Raw genomic sequence first — 21220 nt, 5'->3', positions numbered from 1 at the left:
GAACCCAAAAAGTTTCCCTTGAAAATTCAGGACACTCACAACAATATCTCTTCATTGTTACATAATCCATGACTCAGCAGGTAAAGGAACTTGGTTACTAAGCCTATGAGCTGAGTTCAGTCTCTATAAACCCCATGGTAGAAAAAGAGAACCGATTCCCACAAGTTGTCCTCTGACCTTCACAATTGTGTTGTGTTGTATGGACAACCCCAAAACATAAATAAGTAAATGATAATTAAAACATTTAACCTAAAATAAATTAAAGTTAAATAATCTCTTGCAGTTTCAATACCTAGACATACAGAACCATTGTTAGAAATCTTTATGATCACCCTGAAGATATCTTCTTTGGGCAGCTACATGTGACCATTTGCAGATGATTAGTCTCTCCATTACCCTTTCAGATTTTACAGATTGGTGGCCAGTATATACTGCTGTTCTGATTTGACTGACAATGGAGTAATATGATACTGTATTTTATTATCAACATTTTTGAATGTTCAATTTGGGAAAAGATGATAAGCTAGACAGATACTAATTAGATTTTTGCTTCAAACTCCAGCTCAGATTCAATTGTAATGACAAATCATTTGACACTGACGCAGACAGAATAAATGCTTGGTTTTCCTGTGATGCCATATGAGCCGGGGCTTCTCAAATGAGAAGGAGATGTTTAGCAGTCCATATCTATGGTCAAATGTACTTCAGGAAACATTACAATGTGGTGTTTATGATCTCAAAAAGAAATACACTAATTAAATGAAAAATCAATGGATCTGGGCTGGGGCATCAGGTCAGTTTGTAAAGTGCTTCCCACATAAACCTGAAGATCTGAGTTCTGTTTGCAGCACCAGTAGAAAAGAAGAACAACATTAACAACGACAACAAAAACAGCAGTATTACTAGTGATCCTAGCTCTCAGGCAGGAGGTAGAGAGAGGCAGATCCTTGAGGATCATTGGCTACCCAGGCTAACTTACTTGGCTATCCTCCAGCCCAGAGACGGATCTTCTCTCATAAAACAAGGTGGATGGGTGTGGAAAATAACAATAGATAGTTGTACATGTTAACTTACACATAACATGTATACATGTGAACATAAACACAAACACATCTTAAACCTAATGTTCTGTTGCTTATTGGGTTCAAACTACATGCTCATCAACTTAGGCAAATTATGAAGAATATGAGATGCACATTTTTCCTAAATAAAAAGAAAAGTTAAAACCAACAGAGAGCCTCTATTGTCCGGTTTCACAATGACCTTGGTGTTATATAACTTTTCACATATGCTATACATAAAACTTTTAAAAAGCATATACTAAAAGTTCAAGTTAAATAGATATACTAGCTCAAACATTTTGACATGAATTTAACTCTAGTCACATGAGGTAGACATTTGAATAAAGAGAAAAATGCTTTCTTTCTAAATAGCTATAATTACTCATACATGCATGTGCTTTTAGAGGGATACACTTAAATATTATTACTCTTGTCCTGTTATACTGCCTTTCATAAAATTCTTACTTTATTTCATGAGTAACATGAGGAACCAGCTTTTGACAGACTTGACATCACAAACAAGTATAGTGAGCTAATGTTTTCTTTGACACGGAAAATCTGTGTGGTTTGATATGAATGTATTTCCCCGTGATTCCCTTTAAGTTCCTCATCATGTCCAGGGGATACCAAACGAACAAATAAGCAAAGATATTGTGGAATATTATTTTAAGATGTGTTAAATTTGTTTGTGCTGTGGAACATTTGTTTAATGATGCGAAGATGGGTTGCATCCTTTTATGTTACATTTGCTTAACTCTGTAAAGCTGTGTTACTTTGTCTGTCTAAAACACCTGATGGTCTAATAAAGAACTGAATGGCCAATAATGAGGCAGGGGAAAGGATAGGTGGGGCTGGCAGGCAGAGAGAATAAATGGGAGGAGAAATCTGAGAGGATCAAGGAGCAGGGTAAGGAGGAGGACTCCAGTGGCCAGCTACCCAGCTACACAGCAGACACAGAGTAAGAAGTAAAGAAAGGTATATAGAATAGAGAAAGATAAAAGCCCAGAGGCAAAAGATAGACCAGGCATTCATAAGTAAGAAAAAGACTAGTGTGTGCTTTATTTGGGAGCTGGGTGGCCGGCCCCCCAAAGAGCCAAAAGAGAAATAGTGAAAAAACAAAACAATGACTACACAAAGGCTCTTATACTCTACATTTTTATTTTCTAAAGAATAATATGGAAGTATAGCAAGACATGGCTCGAAAATTTAATTCACAACAGTGAAATGAGCACACAAAATATCTGTTAACCTCAGGTGCCCAACATTCTCTGTAAGTTTTATAACCATACAAAAATACTATTTTGCCAAACTCCTTTATGTTATACAAGGATGTTTTTCACATCAGTTACTTTTTAACATATTAATAGGAATTTAAAAAGATATAATATACTCCTCAGTGGTAATTAAACTGTCAAGGTATATCCAAGATTTCTGTTCACTCTAAATAACCTCAGGGCTTATTGTTTACACTTGTCTAATTTTATTTCCAGTTAATTTCATATTAACCTAGTATTTGTACCAATGTGGTTGTTTGAATAAGAATGGCCTGCTTATGTATATGAATGCTTGATTCCCAGCCCAGATGTGACCATGTCATGTGGTTATTAGTGATAGTTTTTAAGCAAGTGGAAAAAGGAAAATGCAAAATGTACAGCATATCAAAAACAAAAACATGTGGTTATTAGTGATAGTTTTTAAGCAAATATAGAATGAAAAGTAGCAAGTGGAGAAAGGAAAATGCAAAATGTACAGCATATCAAAAACAAAAACAAAACAAAACAAACAAAAAAAACAGCACCAGGAAAGGTGACAGAGCCCTGTCCTGCGCTTGAGGAATTAAAAAGTCTAAAGAAAGACCTGATGCCACATGGAATAAAAGCAGTGGTGACATTACATCGAGACCCTATGCAGAGAAGCTTCCAATTTATGAAAGAAATTGAAGAAAAGCTTAAGAGGAAACCACCCACAAGAGAAAGCTTATGCAAATGTAATACAAGGACGACCCCAGGTTCTAGCACAGCAAGCGAAAAACTGGCAGCTTCATCCATCTGATTCTGGCTTAAAAGTCAAGGATACAGAAACCAAAGGTTATGCACTCTTCCTCCATGGTTAAGGAAAACCACTGAGGCCATGTGTATTGCAAGGCAGACCCTTAGAACCTGCATGATGGTTCAGAGAGGGCATGGCATTGAGCTGTGAAAATGAAGTCTGGATTGCATTGCAGACTTCAAGATGATGGAAATGCCCAGAGTCAAGGGATAACTGTCAAGGAGAGTTTCTAGCAGGGTATGGAACCCTGGCCAAGGGAGAGAAGTGCCTTGTAGTCAACAAAGCTGGAAGGAGTTGGAGATCGGAGGAGCACTTTGGCATAACATGTGGAGATGCAGACTTTGGAGTTTTTTCTGCTGGGTTTCAGTCTTGCTTTGGTCTAGTGTATCACTATGCTCACTCTCCTCCTTTTTGAAGGAGTTATATATACTTTGTGCTATTGTATGTTGGAAGTGTGTGCTTCGGTTTTTTATTTTGATTTTATAGAGGGCTACAGTTAAAAAAGTGCCTCGTGTCTTAGAAGAGACTTTGACTTTCGACTTTTAAACAATGTTGAGACTGAAACAAAATGGGGACTTTTAAAGTTGGACTGAATGTATTTTGCAATACAATATGGCTACAAGCCTATGGGGGTGGGCAGGGATTAGAACAGAGCAGTGACAAAGACAGATGACTTGAAAAATTAGTTGAAAACACTGAAATAAGTACATAAAATATCTGTTAAACTTCAGTACTCAACACTCTACAAGTTTTGTAACCTTAAGAAAGTGCTATTTCATCAAACTCCTTTATGTTCTACAAGTGTGTTTTTACATAAATTACTTCGTACATATCACTAGAAATTACAAAAGGACATCATATTCTCCTCAGTGGAAATTGAGCTGTCAAAAAGTATATCCAAAAATTCTATTCACTCTAAGGTCATGACGGCAGCAGGGCTTGTTTGTGATACTTATATTAAGCTACCAACTGTATTAATGGAGAGTGGTGCTCTTTCTCTTTATTACTGAAGCTTTCTGTAACCAAAGACACTTTTCACTCTTTAGAATCTAAATGACATGCTTTCTTTTCATCTTTGCTCACAGGTTCTACCTTTGATTCTTTAATTATCTGTCTTCTGGTCTTTAAATATCCTCCAGTATCACTAAATTTCAACATAATAGATCCTCAAAGAAATACATTAGATTAAACAGCATTATTGGCAAAAAAAATATCTTTATATGATTAAATAAGAACCACATGGGGAAAAATCTTATAGAAGCACAGTTTTGAAACAGTGTTATAAAAACTTTTGCATTTTTTTACATCTACAATGAAAGGATGGTATGGTAAAGAAATTATTAGTGAGTTATTCTTGAAGGCTGAAAATATAATATCACTCAAATGAACATATTTTAAATTATAAAACAAAATTCCAAGTGGCATTTGTTAGGTCCAAAGCAGCCCCCAACAATGGCAATGATGGTGACAATGTCCTAAATAGATGGACTTTGGATGGGTAAACCAAAGGATTGTTACTGGGTAGAGGCTTAATAGAGGTTTTCTGTCTACCAGGAGCCTCACTTAATCTGTCAACTACCTTAGGCAAAGGCATCCAACTCCCAGTCAAACTGAGTAGCCTATATTAGCTCCCTGTTTAATGTCATAAAATTCTTTGCTTTCCTGCCAATTTACTCGTCTCTCTGTCCTTTCCTTGAGAGAAAATCTTGGCATCTTAATCCCCAATAAACCTTTCTTTCTACCCATGGAGTGGTCTAGCTTGGTGGTTTTACTGTGCCCTTGCTCACAGCATTGTTCCTTGTACTTCACACATAATTCTCAGTAATTTATAGTTTATTTTCAAACAGCAATGCATGTCTGTCCTTAGAGAAAATATAATGAATCATCTCCATGCTTTTGTATGTGCATTTTATGTCAAATTTCTAACTTGCTCTAAATTATACACATTAATAAGTTTACATCAATACCCATGTGACACAGAGGCAATAGCATCCCAATTTTGATAATGCAAACATGGAAGCGTGTAATGTCTTAATACATTAATGTAATTGGTCAAAGTTTCAGGAAACGGCTTAATAAGGAAAGAATCAAGGAGCCTGTAAAATGAATAAAAAATTTCTTAATTAAAAAAAAGGAAAGAATATCTACAAAAAAAATCAAGGAGCCACAATATTCTATGCTGGACAGCAATCCACTACCTCATAGAGTCAATTAGTAAATGTATTTATACTAGATTAGGGATGATACTATCTAAAAGTAAACTCACATACATCAACACTTTGTCTAAGATGACTTCACACTTAAGAAACTATTAACATGTCTGTTGAAACAAAAGTAATTTCTTACAAATATGTCATATTACTAAAATCTCTAAACAATTCCCATAGGATTAACTGACTAAACATCCTGCTGAAAATTTTGCAAATATTTTATTTAATATATAATTTCCCCAGTACTTCAAAAACTGTTTAAAAATCACTTTAGATATATTTTATATTTATTTTCCAAAAGTGAACCAAGAAAGTTTGAATTTCTGTTACAATGTAAATCTCAGACTGTATCTATAACGTATGTCCTGCGGCCTTCTGTGTGCTTATTTTTCAGATCTTCAATTGACCTGAACCTTAGGTGTCAACTTAAAGGAGAAACCATGATGTCACTGCAACTCAATAATTTCAATATTGCCTAAAACAAGTACTGAAATCTGAAAGGACAAAATTGTCTGGCTCTCAAACTCAAATGCTGAAATAACAATTCACAACAATATTACAGGTCCAACTTGCAGAAGTCCTTTAAAGGTCAGTCGCATTTGTTGTAAGTTAAAACTTTAAATGCAAATGGTCCCAATTAATAAGCAATTTGTTGAAAGTCTAAATCTGTGACAGTGTTACAGAATAACTTGGTCTCAGAATTTAAAACAATAGGTGTTTTGTTTTCTCTTATGAAATGCCTATGGATACACAGAGACTAACATAGAAATAGAAACAAAATTTCATTTTAAGTTTAAGATTTGGGGTACAGCAGAATACTTTATTACACCAACACATGCATGAACACCCTGCTGCAAATCATTCTTCGAAATCTAAAACTTGTATACATGGCAGTTTGAAATCAAGGTGATAAAATCCCTATCCTCTTACCAGATCATTGACTGTCTCACCACATTAAATCAAGTAGCCAAACATGGTGGCTCATGTCCATAATCTCAGTATATTTGAGGCTGAAACAGGAGGATTATAGTGTGCACTGTTCATTATGATTCCAGGACTTCCTGGACTTCAGACATCTGTCTTAAAGTCAAAAATCAAGGGCTACCACAAGTTTCCCAAGATGGCAGAATAAGCAGAATAAAATCTACTTCCAGAAGTGAATCTCTGAACTCCACATACAAGATACAAGTCAGGACACACACACACACACACACACACACACACACACACACACACACACACACACACAGAGAGAGAGAGAGAGAGGAGAGAGAGAGAGAGAGAGAGAGAGAGAGAGAGAGAATTACAACTTTCTAAAAATTCAAGTAAACAAACAAAATCAACTTTATCCAAAAAACAATGTTTTTTTTGTAGTCAATCCAACTTGACTATTCCAGTGACTGGGATGGATGTAAAGTATTTCTTTATGAACTGACATTTAACTCAGACACAAATTATAAATGAGTTCCAAGCTTAACGTATATAATGCAGATACATTTTATAAAACACAATCATTCATATATTTAATGTAGGAAAAATATTCACCAAATGTAGATATTTTAAAAGAATCATGAATGTTTTTTTAACTTGTAGGATTCTGTTTGTAGCCTCTTGGTAGCTTAAATGGAGCAAGTACACTTGGGAGCAATTGGAGCTTGGCTAGAACATGAGTAGCCTCAAGGCTATGTTGTTGCTGTTAGCATTTAGTGTGAAAAAGTAGGGACTGCAGTGCACATGAAGCAAGGATTCTTTTTCCTAACCTACAACTCTGTACCATTCTCAGTAAAAATTAATCCTTTAAGTGAATGCATTTCCCAGGAGGAATTCTATCTTGAAGGAAGACTCTCTCTGATTCTGCTTCAATAGGATATGCACACTAGGATTGCTAAGATTTATTGCTTTCTGTCTCCACCCCTGACCCAGTAAATAAGGCTTATTGCCTAACTAAGAATAAGCACCCTTGCTAACTCTCAAGTCCCAAGATGGGTTTGAAAAGGAGTAGTAAGTGAGAAACAGGGAAGGCGAATACCAGCAGGCCAAAGAACACTGGTGAACACTTTCCTCCCGTTGTCAAGGCCATGACTTAGTACGTGCAGTCTTGGATGCAGGCCACTGGAATTTGCAGGGTTATAGTATTCATATTTTTCTTCAATAAGCATAAATTTGTATTGTATATATTGATATAGCTATAAAACTAGCCTGCTGTCCTTGAGTTTCTGGGGTAACGAAAATTCTGTTCTTTTTTTTTTTTATTTCTTTCATTTTGAGTATTCTATCACGTGTCACCAACATGTGTGCCCACTATTTGTTTTGAACAGGTCATAGTTTCCATTGTTCTTTTTCTCTTTCCATGTAAGGAGAGATCCTGTGGCCAGTCACTTCTAAAAGAAACTGAGCAAACTGCTACCATAAGCTGCTATTAGTTTGGGTGTGATGGTTACTGGGTCATTTTACATTATGATCAAGAAAATTTTCCTTCCCACATGAGAATAAATTTTTAATATTGAAAGATATGTTAATCACTGAGTGTTTGTATATGCTGGAATTAAGGAAGTATACAAAAATTAAGATATACTGTTCCCTCCCCTCTTCTGAAAAAAGATGTGAGAGACTTTCACATTAGTAAGGATTCTGGGAAACAAATAATAAAAAACATATCTGGGAAGCTGGGTTAGAAGTAAATGATTATTTGAATGACAGCTGATGGCATACCGAGTTTTATATTTAAATTGTTCTAAAACTTATGCAATATACATGTGTCAAATAATCTTTAACCAAATTTTGTAAGAGTTTCACAAATAGATAAACTAGGATCAAGTGTAGTACAAGTGGAACATAAATTTGGGTAACTCTGACCTCTAAAGTTATGCCTTCTTGGTTTCCTAGAAAACAATTTTAAGAAAAGCATTTTAAGTACATTTTTACATTCTGAAGTTATACTGACACTCTTGCTGTTTCTACTAAACTTGAAGGGACTGTAAGCTCTAAACCACAGACTATACCTATATAGTGTGTACTGTATTCCATGCATGGTTACTTCTCAACACTCCAGTTAACCTAAACTATAGTTTTCAACTTAAATGAGGAAAGATAGTGTCATTGGCATGTCAATGACATGAATATGGTCACTAAGACAACTGTCAAATTTTAGAGATAAAACCCTGCTGTGGGATATTCTGTATGCTGTGAATGTGTTGCTCTGATTGGTTGATAAATAAAAAGCTGATTGGCCAGTAGCCAGGGAGGAAGTATAGGTGTCTTTCCCAGACAAAGAGAATTCTGGGAAGAGAAAGGCTGAGAGAGCAGACACCAGCCTGCTGTCCAGGGAGGAGCATGTAATGGCACACAGATAAAGCCATGGAACATGTGGTGACATATAGATTAACAGAAATGGGCTGAGTTTAAATGTAAGAGCTAGTCAGTAGAAAGTCTGAGCTAATGGCCGAGCAGATTTAATTAATATTAAGCCTCTGTGTGATTGTGATTATTTTATAAAAGGCTATGGGACTGTGAGAGATTTGTCCTGACCAAGGGCCAGGTACGACACAGAAAAACTTCCAACTACAAAACCCACTTTCTTTCACATTGATGCACTGCTGATGTAATAACGTTGGCACATTAGAACATAGAGTGACATAAAGTTATTCCTACACACATAAGGTGTTGGTAAGGTGGTGGCTGTCTCCAAGAGAAGGAGCAATACCACAGTGGAACATAATTCTTAATCTTAATGTAGCTTTGATTTTGGAATTCTGGCCTCCAGAATTTTAAGAAAGTTTCTTTTTTTCTCCCCATTGGGGCAGCCAATCTATAGTATATTTTTATGTCCTTAGTTTTATTTTTCTTTCCATATTTCTAAAATCTCTAAAGTTCTGCAATTGGTGGAGTTCGTCATGTAGCTTTAATTACCAGTTGCTCTTCACTCCATGACTATCCAGTCATGAAGACTTGGGATTCAGCTCTGAGACTCTTCCAAAGAGCCTTTAAGTCCCCTTGACTAATGAAGAGCATGTATGGTGGAGGGGTAAAAGACACCTTGTAAAAAAAAATCACTAAAAATGGGGGAGCATAATAAATGCATGATAAAAGGATTTTGATACTCGTGAATTTGATAAACTAAAAATACATGCAGAATATGTAAATCTGGACACATGGATCATCTGCATTCCTGATTATATCTATTTTTAGTGATCAGTCTCACATTAAAATGATAAGCATGTTGTATACTTTAATATAAGACAGTAAGAGTTTAAAAATAAATGCAACAGCTGGAGGTGGCACCTCACACTGTAATCCTAGGACTCAGAAGGAAGAGGCAGGAGGATCACCCATCAATCTGAGATCAGCCTGAGTGACATAGTGAGACTGTGTCTCAAAATAGACAAACAACAACATCAAAATAGTAAATGAAATAAGACCACACTGGTTGCTTAAATTTCATTTATATGAATAAGATTTCTATAAATAACCTGAGAGGAAAGAAATACTCTCAGATAGATTCTTATGTTTTCAATTTTAATTTCAGATATTATGAGAGCCACTCAAAAGTTATGTTTGCAATAAGACATATAACACATGATCAAGGGTAGTTAAAAAAGACACAAAATTATTTTAATTTCATCCAATGGGTTGTCAGTGATCACTGGCCCTTCTGAGATGTCAGTTATGAAAACATGGTTTATAAATTCAAAAATGGGTCTGCAGTTTAATGTAAAGTATATTCATCAATCTTTCAGGACAACAGCAGTTTTAAGATTACTTCTTTATTTTAAGCCATCAGTAGGCATGCTGAAATCCATATGAACACAAAAATTAGATATAGATTAAGGGATGAATGGGGAAGTAGAAGACTAAGGGTGGATACCAGGCGTGACAACTGACACTCATGGCTGCTGAGGAGTCATATGAAAACCTATTACTGTAAAAGCTTCTTAAAATATATATAGGTAAAATAGAAATATAATGGGACTCCTCAAACTATCAAAAAATAGTTAGTGTCTAATTGAGTCAATGGCCAAATGAACCCCATGGAAACCCCTAAACATGTCAGACTATTGCCAAGGTTATTGGTTCCTCTCCACAAACTGATGGTAAGGAAGGCCCTATTTTTGAAGACAACACTTACATATCTTATTGAACACAGAGAAGTCAAGCTAGAGCCTTACTAGAGGCTTTGTCCCTGCTGACTAGTGTTTGTGGTATTAGAAGATACTCTGTATGCTACCAAAGAAGAAATGTAACCATCAACCTGGCTATAACCACTGTGATCTACAATGATGATGAGACTGCATGATAAGCTGATGCAATAGTGGCACAAAGCTTGTGGGAGCAACCATCGACTCTCCCATTGGATTTAAGTTTCACTCAATAACATAGAACCCATGTCTGACACTGCTAGGATGGCCAAGAATCTGAGATTAGGTAGGCCACAGGACAAAAGAAAAACCAAATACTATTATTTTGCTAAAGAATCATAGCAATAAAATGACTCCTAACAATGTTTTGTTACTCTGATAGATCAACGCCCTGCTCAGCCATCATCAGAGAAACTTTCTTTTGTAGTTGACAGGAACAAATACAGAGATCCACAACTGGAAAAAGAGCACATAGTGAGAGACTTTGGAACATTTAGTACTAGATGGGATGCCTTCATAAAAACCCTCCCTTCAGGGCTCAAGGAGCTATGCAGAAGATGAGGCAGAAAGATTGAAAGAACCAGTAGGGATGGGTGACACCAAGGAAACCATGCCTTCTAGACACAACAGGACTGGTGCACATATGGACTCATAGAGCTTGCACCCCATCATGCTAGATAGGGTCCTAGTACTGAGAATGAGAAGTGGACACGCTCTTGCCTCCTAACCCAAGAAGCTATCTCCCATTGGCATTCAGTTGCAAAAGAAAGATTTTTTTCTCTCCAATGAAGTCTCATTGAGTATAATTACCATGTTTAAGGGTAGACTCCAACCCAAAAATACATTAGCCAACATAAAACAAATTCAATGGTATTCTTAGTGGACTTTTTGTTTCATATTGCTTTGTTTGGGCATTTTTTTCCAAGATAATATAAATAATTCTTTTTTGTTATTTTTTTCCTTTTTATTATTTTTTTTCATTTATTTTATATGCCAACCACAGTTTCCCTTCCCTCCTTTTTTCCAGTTCCCACCTCCTCACCTCCCATCTACTCCCCCATCCAACAGATAGAGCTACACAACTGTCACCCACATGCAGAGGACCTAGATCGGCCCCATGCAAGCTGCCTAGCTGTTGGTCCAGAGTCCATGAGCTCCAACTAGCTCAGGTCAGTCAGCTGTCTCTGATATAATCCCCACTCCTCTTCTTTGACTGGACTTCAGGAGCTCACCCAGTGCTTGCCTGTGGATTTCTGGATCTGCTTCCATCAGTTACTGGATGAAGGTTCTCTAATGATAATTAGGGTAGTCACCAGTCTGATTACAGGAGAAGGTCAGTTCAGACCTTCTCCACTCTTGCTAGGAGTCTTAGCTAAGGACATCCTGTGGATTCCTGGAAGTTTCCCTGGGTACCAGGTTTCTCCCTAACCTCAAAATGCCCCCCCAATCAAGGTATCTCTTTCATTAGTCTCCCCATCTACCCTCCCCCACAACCTGCCTAACCCGATCTCTCATGTTCTCATCACCCATCTTTTGCTAGTATATTATGTTTCCCAGTTTTGTGTTTTTATGGTTTTGATTGTAAGATGTGTTTCTTCTATTTGTTTTCTTTATTTTTATTTTTATTTTTGTTTGCCCATTTAGTTTGTTTTCTAAAAAGAGGGAAAAGGAAGGAGTATGAAATTTGGTGGGTTGGAGGTTAGGGAGGATCTGGGAAGAACTGTAGTAGGTAAAATGCTGATCAGAATATATTGTATAATTTTTTTCAATAAAAATATTTTTTAAAAAAGAAAAGAAAGATCTGCCAACCATGACATTTGGAATACTATGTTTAGCTTTGTTGGAAACTAGCATACCATTCTCCTTAATAGTTATACTACAAAGGAAAAAATAAGAATGAAAAGTAAAAAAAAAAAAGACTTTCATTTATAAATTGTATCAGTCAAAAATAATACATTAATCATAAAACAGAGGAACAAAACCAAAAAAATGGCTATTTGGCTAATTTTTAAGTGATCTAAAATCCCTTTTTTGATATCTAAATTATCAAGATACAATAGATAAAAATATTTTAATTTATACTTACAAAAAATAATCTCCTGTTTACCTAGGATACAACCCATTTTGTGGTGATTGATTCTCTATTTCATACTCCAAAAATATTGTTTGTTGAAAGTTATTGCTTTAGTCCGGTCACCTCTTTTTCTCATATGTAATGCAACTACCTAAGTTCTTTTCACCCACTTCCCCCTTCCCTTATTCGACTGTTCACTAAGTAGTTGGGTGATCTTTAAATCTTTATTTATTTTTAATAGTCACTTATTTTATTTTTATGTGTGTGTGTGTCTGAATGTAGTATGTACAGCATATGTGTTCCATGAGCCTTCAGAGGTCAGATTCCCTGGAACTGGAGAAAAAAAATGGTTGTCAGCTGACACACTGGTGTTAAGACCTGAACCCAGGTCCTCTGCAAAAGCAGGAAGTGCTCTTAACTGCCTAGCCACCTCTCCAGCCCCATGTTTAAATTTTTAAACTGATATCTGCCCCCCAATCTTCTGCTGAGAACTTTTAGATAATTTTCTCTCTGACTGAAAGCAGAATTTCATACAGCTCTTTAAAGTAGTCTATGATATCCTCTATGTTCTGTTTGCACCTTAGTTGTCTCTCCAGACCCCTGCACTATGATGTTCCCACTATGTTTTCTCAAACACTGGGAAATCCTTTCTGTTCCTGAACAATGTCTAGGTCTCTTGAGCTTTCCATTTCCTCTGTGTGATGTCTGTTTCCCTTAAATTACCTCGTGCTCAGGAATGACTCACTTGAGCATCCTAGATGCTTGTGTTTATATGGCTTCACTCTTAGCTTTGTTCAGAGCACTGCTCATTTTCAAAAACTTCCTAGCCCTTGTGGCTGAGATGCTGACAACTATTCTAGGGGGCATTGCAGAGGTGTTTAATAAATATGTATGCATGCATGAATGAAGATTACCAAATGGAAAACCTGCTCACTCTATTCTGATAGAAACTATGGTGAATGAAAAGGAAACATGAAGTTCATTCCCTTTGTTTCTCTCTATTACAGCTTAATTATCAAAAGTATCTCAAGATTTATTCCTCATCCCCTACATTAAGTCCCTTTACATTTCTATAATCAAATATGCCCTACATACATTCTTGTCCAAACATGCTTTTCCTCCATTAAAAACCAATTCTACATCCTTAACCCCAACTTCACATCAGACTGAATAATAAATTCAGGGAAAATGAGGTTTATTAATTCTTTTTCTTTGAATTTGCTTCTTCTTAATACTTCTATATCTAGACTTATTATTGCCACTGTGATTCCGTTCAAAGGATCTTAAGGAACAATTTAAAACTGAAGGAACGTGGGGAACTGTGAAGTGAGGTCACGTCATTTTATTTCCATTGATGACTATCTCATTTTACTCTTTAAAATATCAGCTTTGTTATTTCTCATTCACCATTCACCAATGATCCGTTTCCCTATTATCGCCTTGTACGAGTTAACTAACCCTAAGTTCACTAGTGTATTATGCTCCTTGTTTTCCTTCAAACTGTTTTTGTCATTTATCTCCGTATCACAGAACTGTGAAATCATATCATTACTGCCTTTTGACACAAGCAGTAGAGTAAAAATGGCAGCATATATGAAGCATATATGTTGTCATTATCTCTTTTAAGTAAGACTCTCATCACCGTCACTTTCTGGCATCTCCTCCACTCTAAAAGCTGTCTTCTTCTTCGGCTTCCTGTACCATTGCTCATTTACTGTCCCTTGGGCAACTGTACAGAAACCGTACTACCTATTGAGACAGCTGGAATAATAAAATTACATTAAGGAAAAACATAACTAGTGACTTACATATAAGTGACTTCTATTGTGAAACATCTGGCAATTCTGAAAGGCAAGTCACAAATTCATCGTGTAGCTTCTACACTTTCCTTTCTGAAATATTTCCTTTTCTCTTAGGAGACAAGGTGTTATGTATTTATATCTCTGATTAAGACCTAATGTTTTAAGAAAAATCTTTTGAAATTAGTGTTTTTTCAAACACTATAATATTGGAAATTCTTCAGAATATTCCCTTCCTGTGTATGTATTACAGGACTAGAGTTCAGACACCCACCATCCACAGAAAAGGCCAAGCACAGTGGCCCATCTCTAAACCAAGTGCCAGGGGCCTGGTTGGAGTCATGAGTCTTTCTGCAACTTGCTGGACACCCATAGTAATTAATATGGCACGATGCAGGTAAACACGGGATCCTGTCTCAAAGATTAGATGGGGAGTAACAAAGGAAGACAAGTGATATCCATCCCTGACTCCACATACAGGTATACACATGTTTATACTTCCTCACCTAACCTTCAACAAAAATAACAGCAGCAGCAAAGCAATATATGGACAGTCTGCAATATAAACTACAGTATGAATGAAAGTATGGGCAAGATAAAATTTTGAGGTTGTTAACCCCTGGTCTAAAATGGAAAGTGGATTTCTATACACATGTACATAGTCCTAAGCCTTTATATGAAAAAAAAGACGCACAGCTGAGTTAAGCATGCCATTACTTCAAAAATCTTCCTACTGAAAGCTTTACTAGTGCACGTAATGGGCAATTAAACCAAAGAATTAAGAGGAATAGCTTATGGAGGCAAAATGAACAAGTTTCAGCAGTGAACACATCAGCTGAAGATGTTTCATGAACAAGAGAGTTAATAAGAAAAAGTCACTTTGGTAGCATCTTCCTTTGAAGCATATGGCTTCTTTTTCTGACATCACCTAATTAAATTTCAAAGTATATACGGTTGTGCAATCAACTGTCAGCATCCTTCTGAGATTCATCTTAGAAAACAAACCTTTTCCAAGTATTTATTTTAGTCTGCTTACTTTCTCTGTACAGGGCAGAAATTAGACATCATTATTTTGTGTGTTTTTTTTTCTCACTTCCATATTTGCAGCTTGTCCATGTTTTGGTGTGGATGATTCTCTGGAACTGAACTTTAACAACCTTAGGTCAAGTGTGAAATGGCAGCCTGCCACATGTGTGATAACAGCCATTGTTCACTCTTCTCAGGTTAGTGGGGTTCATCTGAACATTCATAATGATGGATCGAAATGTCACACTTTCTCCACTGTTTCCTGAATAAAGGCATGGTGTACTGGCAAAGGTTACAGAGATGTTTTCTGAGAGTTCCCAGTGTGGCCCCTCCTGTTATAATATGCATCTATCATGTAATCAAAGGGGTGACAAAGAGCAGCAAGAATGTATTAAATTCTATAAACATAAGTATTACCATGGAAGACACATAATTTGCTGATAATGGTAATTTTGTGAAATATGTCATTCAGAAAATGAGCAGATTTGTTCTATACTCAGCATTTAAAGGATAATAGTTAATCTAGCAGTCCTTAAATAATCACATAGCCTATGGAATGGAGCTGTAACAATAACTTTGAGCACTTCTCTTTCTCCAGAATATGTTACTGCATTTTATAGTTAATCACTCCTGTGGATTTCTGAGTATTTTTATTTCTGGTAATGTAGATATGCCTAAAATTGTATGCATACAGTTTTTTATGATGTTGACATCACTGTAAGAATAACTATTTTTTCTGGTTTGTATTTTCATTCACTATTTGGCTTATGTGATTCATCCATGTAGATGAATTCATTTTGACTCAAGAATTTTCTATGTGAATATAATATAGATTTTATTAATTCTAATGTGAACTGCTTGTGTTGCTTTCCTGAACAATGTTAAATACACATATTTATATATACATTCTTATATGTATAAACAGAAGCATTTCTAACTCCTGGAAGTTCAATTACTGTGTCACACGCTATGTGCAAAATCATTTTCCAAAATGATTGAACCAACTTGCACTGCAATACATGAAGTCCTATTTTCTAAATTCTTATTAATCCTATAGATTGATAAATCTTTTTAGTGTGCCACCATGTAAGTACAATAGAATGTAATCTAAATTTGAATGTATTTATTTGAATGTATTTAAATGTATTTATTATTTGAATGGCTAATAGAATTAGTATATTTTTTATGACCTTGTTTTCTATTTTACCTTGTCTCAAAGGTAGGTCTATACATTCTTTTTTAACCGACTACTGCATTATTTTTCTAATTGATTTGTTAGATTCCTTTAGACAGTGTATAGATAGCCTAGATACTAATATTTCTTTTTGAATGAGTGTAATACAGTTATATACTGTGTGTGTTCTTTTAAAGTTGAGTCATTTCTCATGAGGGTGCCTCTTAGGTTGTTTATTGGTTTCAGGGTCAATTTTATAAGGGATTATCCAAATATCTTCCAGTTAATATGCAATAATTTACATTCCTACAAGTAATTGGGAGCCTTCATTAAAGCTTTATATTGTCACTAGCTTTATTTTTATATTGAGTAACATAATAGTAAAGTACTAATCTGCATTCTCCTTAAGTTAACAATGTTCAGTACTTTTCAGGTGTCATCTGAATACTCTATAGATATGTGTGACTGATTTCCTCCAGGGAGTTGCAGCACACTGCATCTGTCAGCTCCTCGTCTACACTCTTAAACCAGCTGTGGATGGCCAGTGCCTCTTGGCAAAGGTCAAGAAGAGGCACTTCATCTTTCAGAAATGACTCTCAAGCATTGTCATCCTGGTATCCTGCTGGCCAGCAGCTGAGCCCACCTCTTCACAAGGAGAAATGTTGGGTCTCAAAGGCCTTAGACTGGACGTCCTTCGTCACTAGCATCTGGTATTTTAGGGCAGTGACGTTGGGAATCCCTTCTTCTGGAAGGCCTGCCAGCCAGCATCAAAGATTTCCTGTTTGGTGAGCAGAATCAACATAGAAGATAGATCTTGGCCATAACCATTAGTCTTCAAGCTGTTCTCCATTAATTTCACCAATTACGACTCAATCATAGCATGTTTTCAGTCAAATTTGAGCTATCTCTCAACTATGTTTGATGGCACACAGCTTTTTCCAAGTCAGACATTTTCACATTAAGGCTCTTCATCTTTGAAGATAGGCTGTCTTCCTGGTGATTGTTTAGGCTAGGAAGAATGACATTTTCCGACACTGATTTAAACAAGCTTGCCAAGCTGGACATTCAGATGTAAAGTGGCCTCTGACCCCTATATCTGCTTCAACACTGAGATCCTGGAGGAACCTGCAAAAAACTCTTTAAGAAGAGGAAGCTGGAGTTGCAGAAGTAGTAGCATTGACAGAACGCTAATAATAGGCTCTACCAGGAATTTGCCCATTATCCAATGCCTTCCACCAGTGGATCTAGGAGACCAGAATGTGCTGTGTCAATGACTAAGTTTGTCCTTGGGTCATTCATTTTTATCAGTATATAGATGGGGAGGATCTGTCTGGAAGGTTCTGCATGGAAGATGGAAGAATCAGAAACTTGAATTTCAGCTTGAAGCTACCAAACATTAGCACCGTAAGAAGGTCTGAACAATGAGAAGTCAGGTGAAAATTAAAGACGTGCAGGTGGCCATAGAAGAAGCCTTCATCCTGCACAAGTACATGGAGCATGGCTTTGTGGGTCTGGCATAGCAGTGGGACCAGATCCAGCAAATGGGCATACACATACAGCACAATTTGAGACAGCCAATCAAGGCCACTAACACAACTGGCATAATTAGTGAAGCACTCACGGAATTAAGCACGATATTTATTCAAACAGCTTGACAAGAATGAGTCCGGCTAGGTCAACCATCAGGATTCCTCCCTTCACTCCCATGGCTATGATTTCCCCACGACACAGAAAAGAGAATCCAACCTGAGTCAAGGTAACCTTGGGTACTGTGGATTCCAACAGGGATGTGCATATCTCCCTGCAAACATGCATGACTTTCATCCTCAGCTAGGGAATAGAGAATGTCAAGTACAGGGAGACCAGGAGCATTTTCCTGGAGTTCAGCAACCCAGGCAAGCCTATTACTGAGAAGAAACACTACTAGAAACTGATCAGGGAACAAGCCAACTACTACTTCTCCCACATAAAGGCCTACATAGATGGTACGGGCTGAACTCCCCTCTGACTTCAACTAAGTCGACTTCAAGTGCTCTGTGACTACCTTTGACTCTTACCTGCTCTCCCTTTGTGAATTGACCATTAGCTCACAGATTAGAATGACCCATATTGCTTGCCCTATTGTTGCCTTGCTGCATGTCTGTGATTCCAGGAGACTATTCTAGACTGTGCCACTTTCCAGTGCAACTGTAAGCCTGCTTAGCTTGCAGTACCCCTGGGCAGAGAATGGTATTTCAATGAGATGTTTTTGGCCTCAAAACATCACCAGGTTGTGGTGGGAACCAGATCCATGTTTTGATTTATTTGATGTGTATGAGAGTATTTCCTGCATGTGTGTATGTTCGCCGTGTGTGTGTGTGTGTGTGTGTGTGTGTGTGTGTGTGTAGTGTCTGAGGCCAGAAGAGTGTGTCACACACATGCAACTGGAGTTTTGGATGATTGTAAGTGAACATGTGGGTGTTGAGAACAAAACTGGAGTCTTCTACGAGAGCAGCAATGGCTCTTAACCTACAAGCCATTGCTCTAGCCCTGTATTGCCCATCTGTAACTGCAAGCTGCTACTGTGCTGTATACTATTGAGATGGAGGTCCTTTATATGTCCCAGATACTAGCCCTGTGTCACGCACACAATCTGCACATGTTTTCTCCTAGGTCTAACTTATTTTATATTCTCTTCTTATGATTTTGCAGAAGAAATATTTATATAATTTGGTTTATTTATTTCTTTTATAAAGAAAACTTTTGTTTATACATTTAAGACTCTGCCTAGATTTGTAACACAAATATTCTTTTATTTATACTAAATAATACATATTTTTATTTTTATTTAGATTTCATCATCCAGCATGAGCTAATTTCTATGATCAGTGGTAGGTCAAGGATAATACACACACACACACACACACACACACACACACACACACACTTGCACACACACACTTGATTTTCTAGAACCTTCCTTCTCTTTTCATTGAATTGTTTTTGTATGTTTCTTGTAAAAAGAAAAAAACTTAGTATATGTCTTGTTCATGTCTTGGATTGATTCTGTTCCATTCATCTGCTAATACTATCATCAGTGTCTTTGAAGGACAAGAATTCAGTTAAACCATTGATTTCTTCAATATTTTTGTTATTGTTGTCTTCCTATAAAAGAAGCTAATATTCCAATACCATAGAGCTTTTACTTTCTATATTTTGACCTTTTGTTTTTAAGTATTTAATGCATCATGCATGCGCTTTCACATATCATGTTAACATTATTGCCTGCACATGGGGAGGGGCAGAAGGTGCATCTTTTTTGTGAGTTTCTGTCTTGCAACATTATAATATTTAATAAGGCTGATTCTTCCAGAGTCATCTTCTGTGTAAGTGTTTATGAAAATTTGGCTATATTAGTTTTTCACATAGATTAAACAGATGACCAAATGAAATTTTTTGAGCAGAATTGTAATGTATTTGCAGGTGAATTTGTGTATAGTAGACAAATTGATTAACACAATCTTTCACAAGGAAATGGCACATGAATGAAAATCCTTTAATAATTTCAGTAAGGACTTGTAAAGTTTAGCCTAACCATCCTCCTAATTACGTTAAATACAGTCATAAGATTATGTCTTTATTGTGATTTTTCTTTAGTACTGTAATGTCTAAATTTAGAGCTAAAATTTCGGTTTATTTGCTACTTTTAAGTTTACATAAAAATGTTACATTACTTTGGCTTATACTAAATAAAATCTATACAGTACATTGAATCAATATATGGTGAGCATCATCATCTTATTTCTTATATTTAATATATTACATCTAGCTTTGATATTTAAGTGAAGATTTTAGGTATACAGTATTCATTGGCTTACAAAAATTTTGTTCTCTTCCTAGTTTGCTTAGAGTTTATTTTCAAGAGTATTTTTCGTTGATTAAACTTAAATAAAAACAAAAGAAAAAATGTTTTAGAGTCAAACATGTATTTGCTGTCTATGTGTTAAAGGTAAATGTAGCTTTTAAACTGTAAAGTGTCCTTGTTCTTATGGTATTTTAAATTTTTGTAATGAGATAAAATTAAGCACATTTAGTCATTTTCTAGGATTAAGCAAATAGGATTTTGAATCATGAAACCTGAATTTGGATCCACACTTTCTCATTTATCTAGTACCTATCTAACAAAACCGCCTCACCTTTTCTTTTAATTTTTTTCCCTGAGGAATGTAAATTGACAATATATTTCTACTGTATAATATTACTGTGATAGTGCCTAGAGAATGCAAAATAATTCAGAGAAAATTAACACCATAAATGATGAGATGTTCTATAATTAGAATATAGAAATCCTCAAATTTATGATCTAATTACTTTTTTTATTTTCTTTAGGCATAATATAATGGATTTGGTTTCTGTTCTCGAGAATAAGAACTATAAAATCTAATTTTTATGAAAATAAATGAAATTAAGCCACAAAGATATTATTTCACAAACACTTATTGAATATGTAAATTCAACTGTAGCAGCATAATATTTTGATATCCAACTGTGAGAAATTTCTCTTTAATTTTCCTTACTTTCACCCACTTTCAATAAATACTTGACATCCAGGAAGAGATGATAAAGCGAAAACAATAATCATACTCTGTGTTTTTTCTGTTTTCAAATGATGTTGGAAAGCATCTAAGAGAAGTATTCTTGAGTTCCTTGGGT

This window comes from Peromyscus eremicus, chromosome 8b, assembly GCF_949786415.1.
Source record: "Peromyscus eremicus chromosome 8b, PerEre_H2_v1, whole genome shotgun sequence".
Lineage (NCBI taxonomy): Eukaryota > Metazoa > Chordata > Mammalia > Rodentia > Cricetidae > Peromyscus > Peromyscus eremicus.
The sequence above is the reverse complement of the archived record's forward strand: the minus strand, read 5'-3'. Positions refer to the sequence as shown.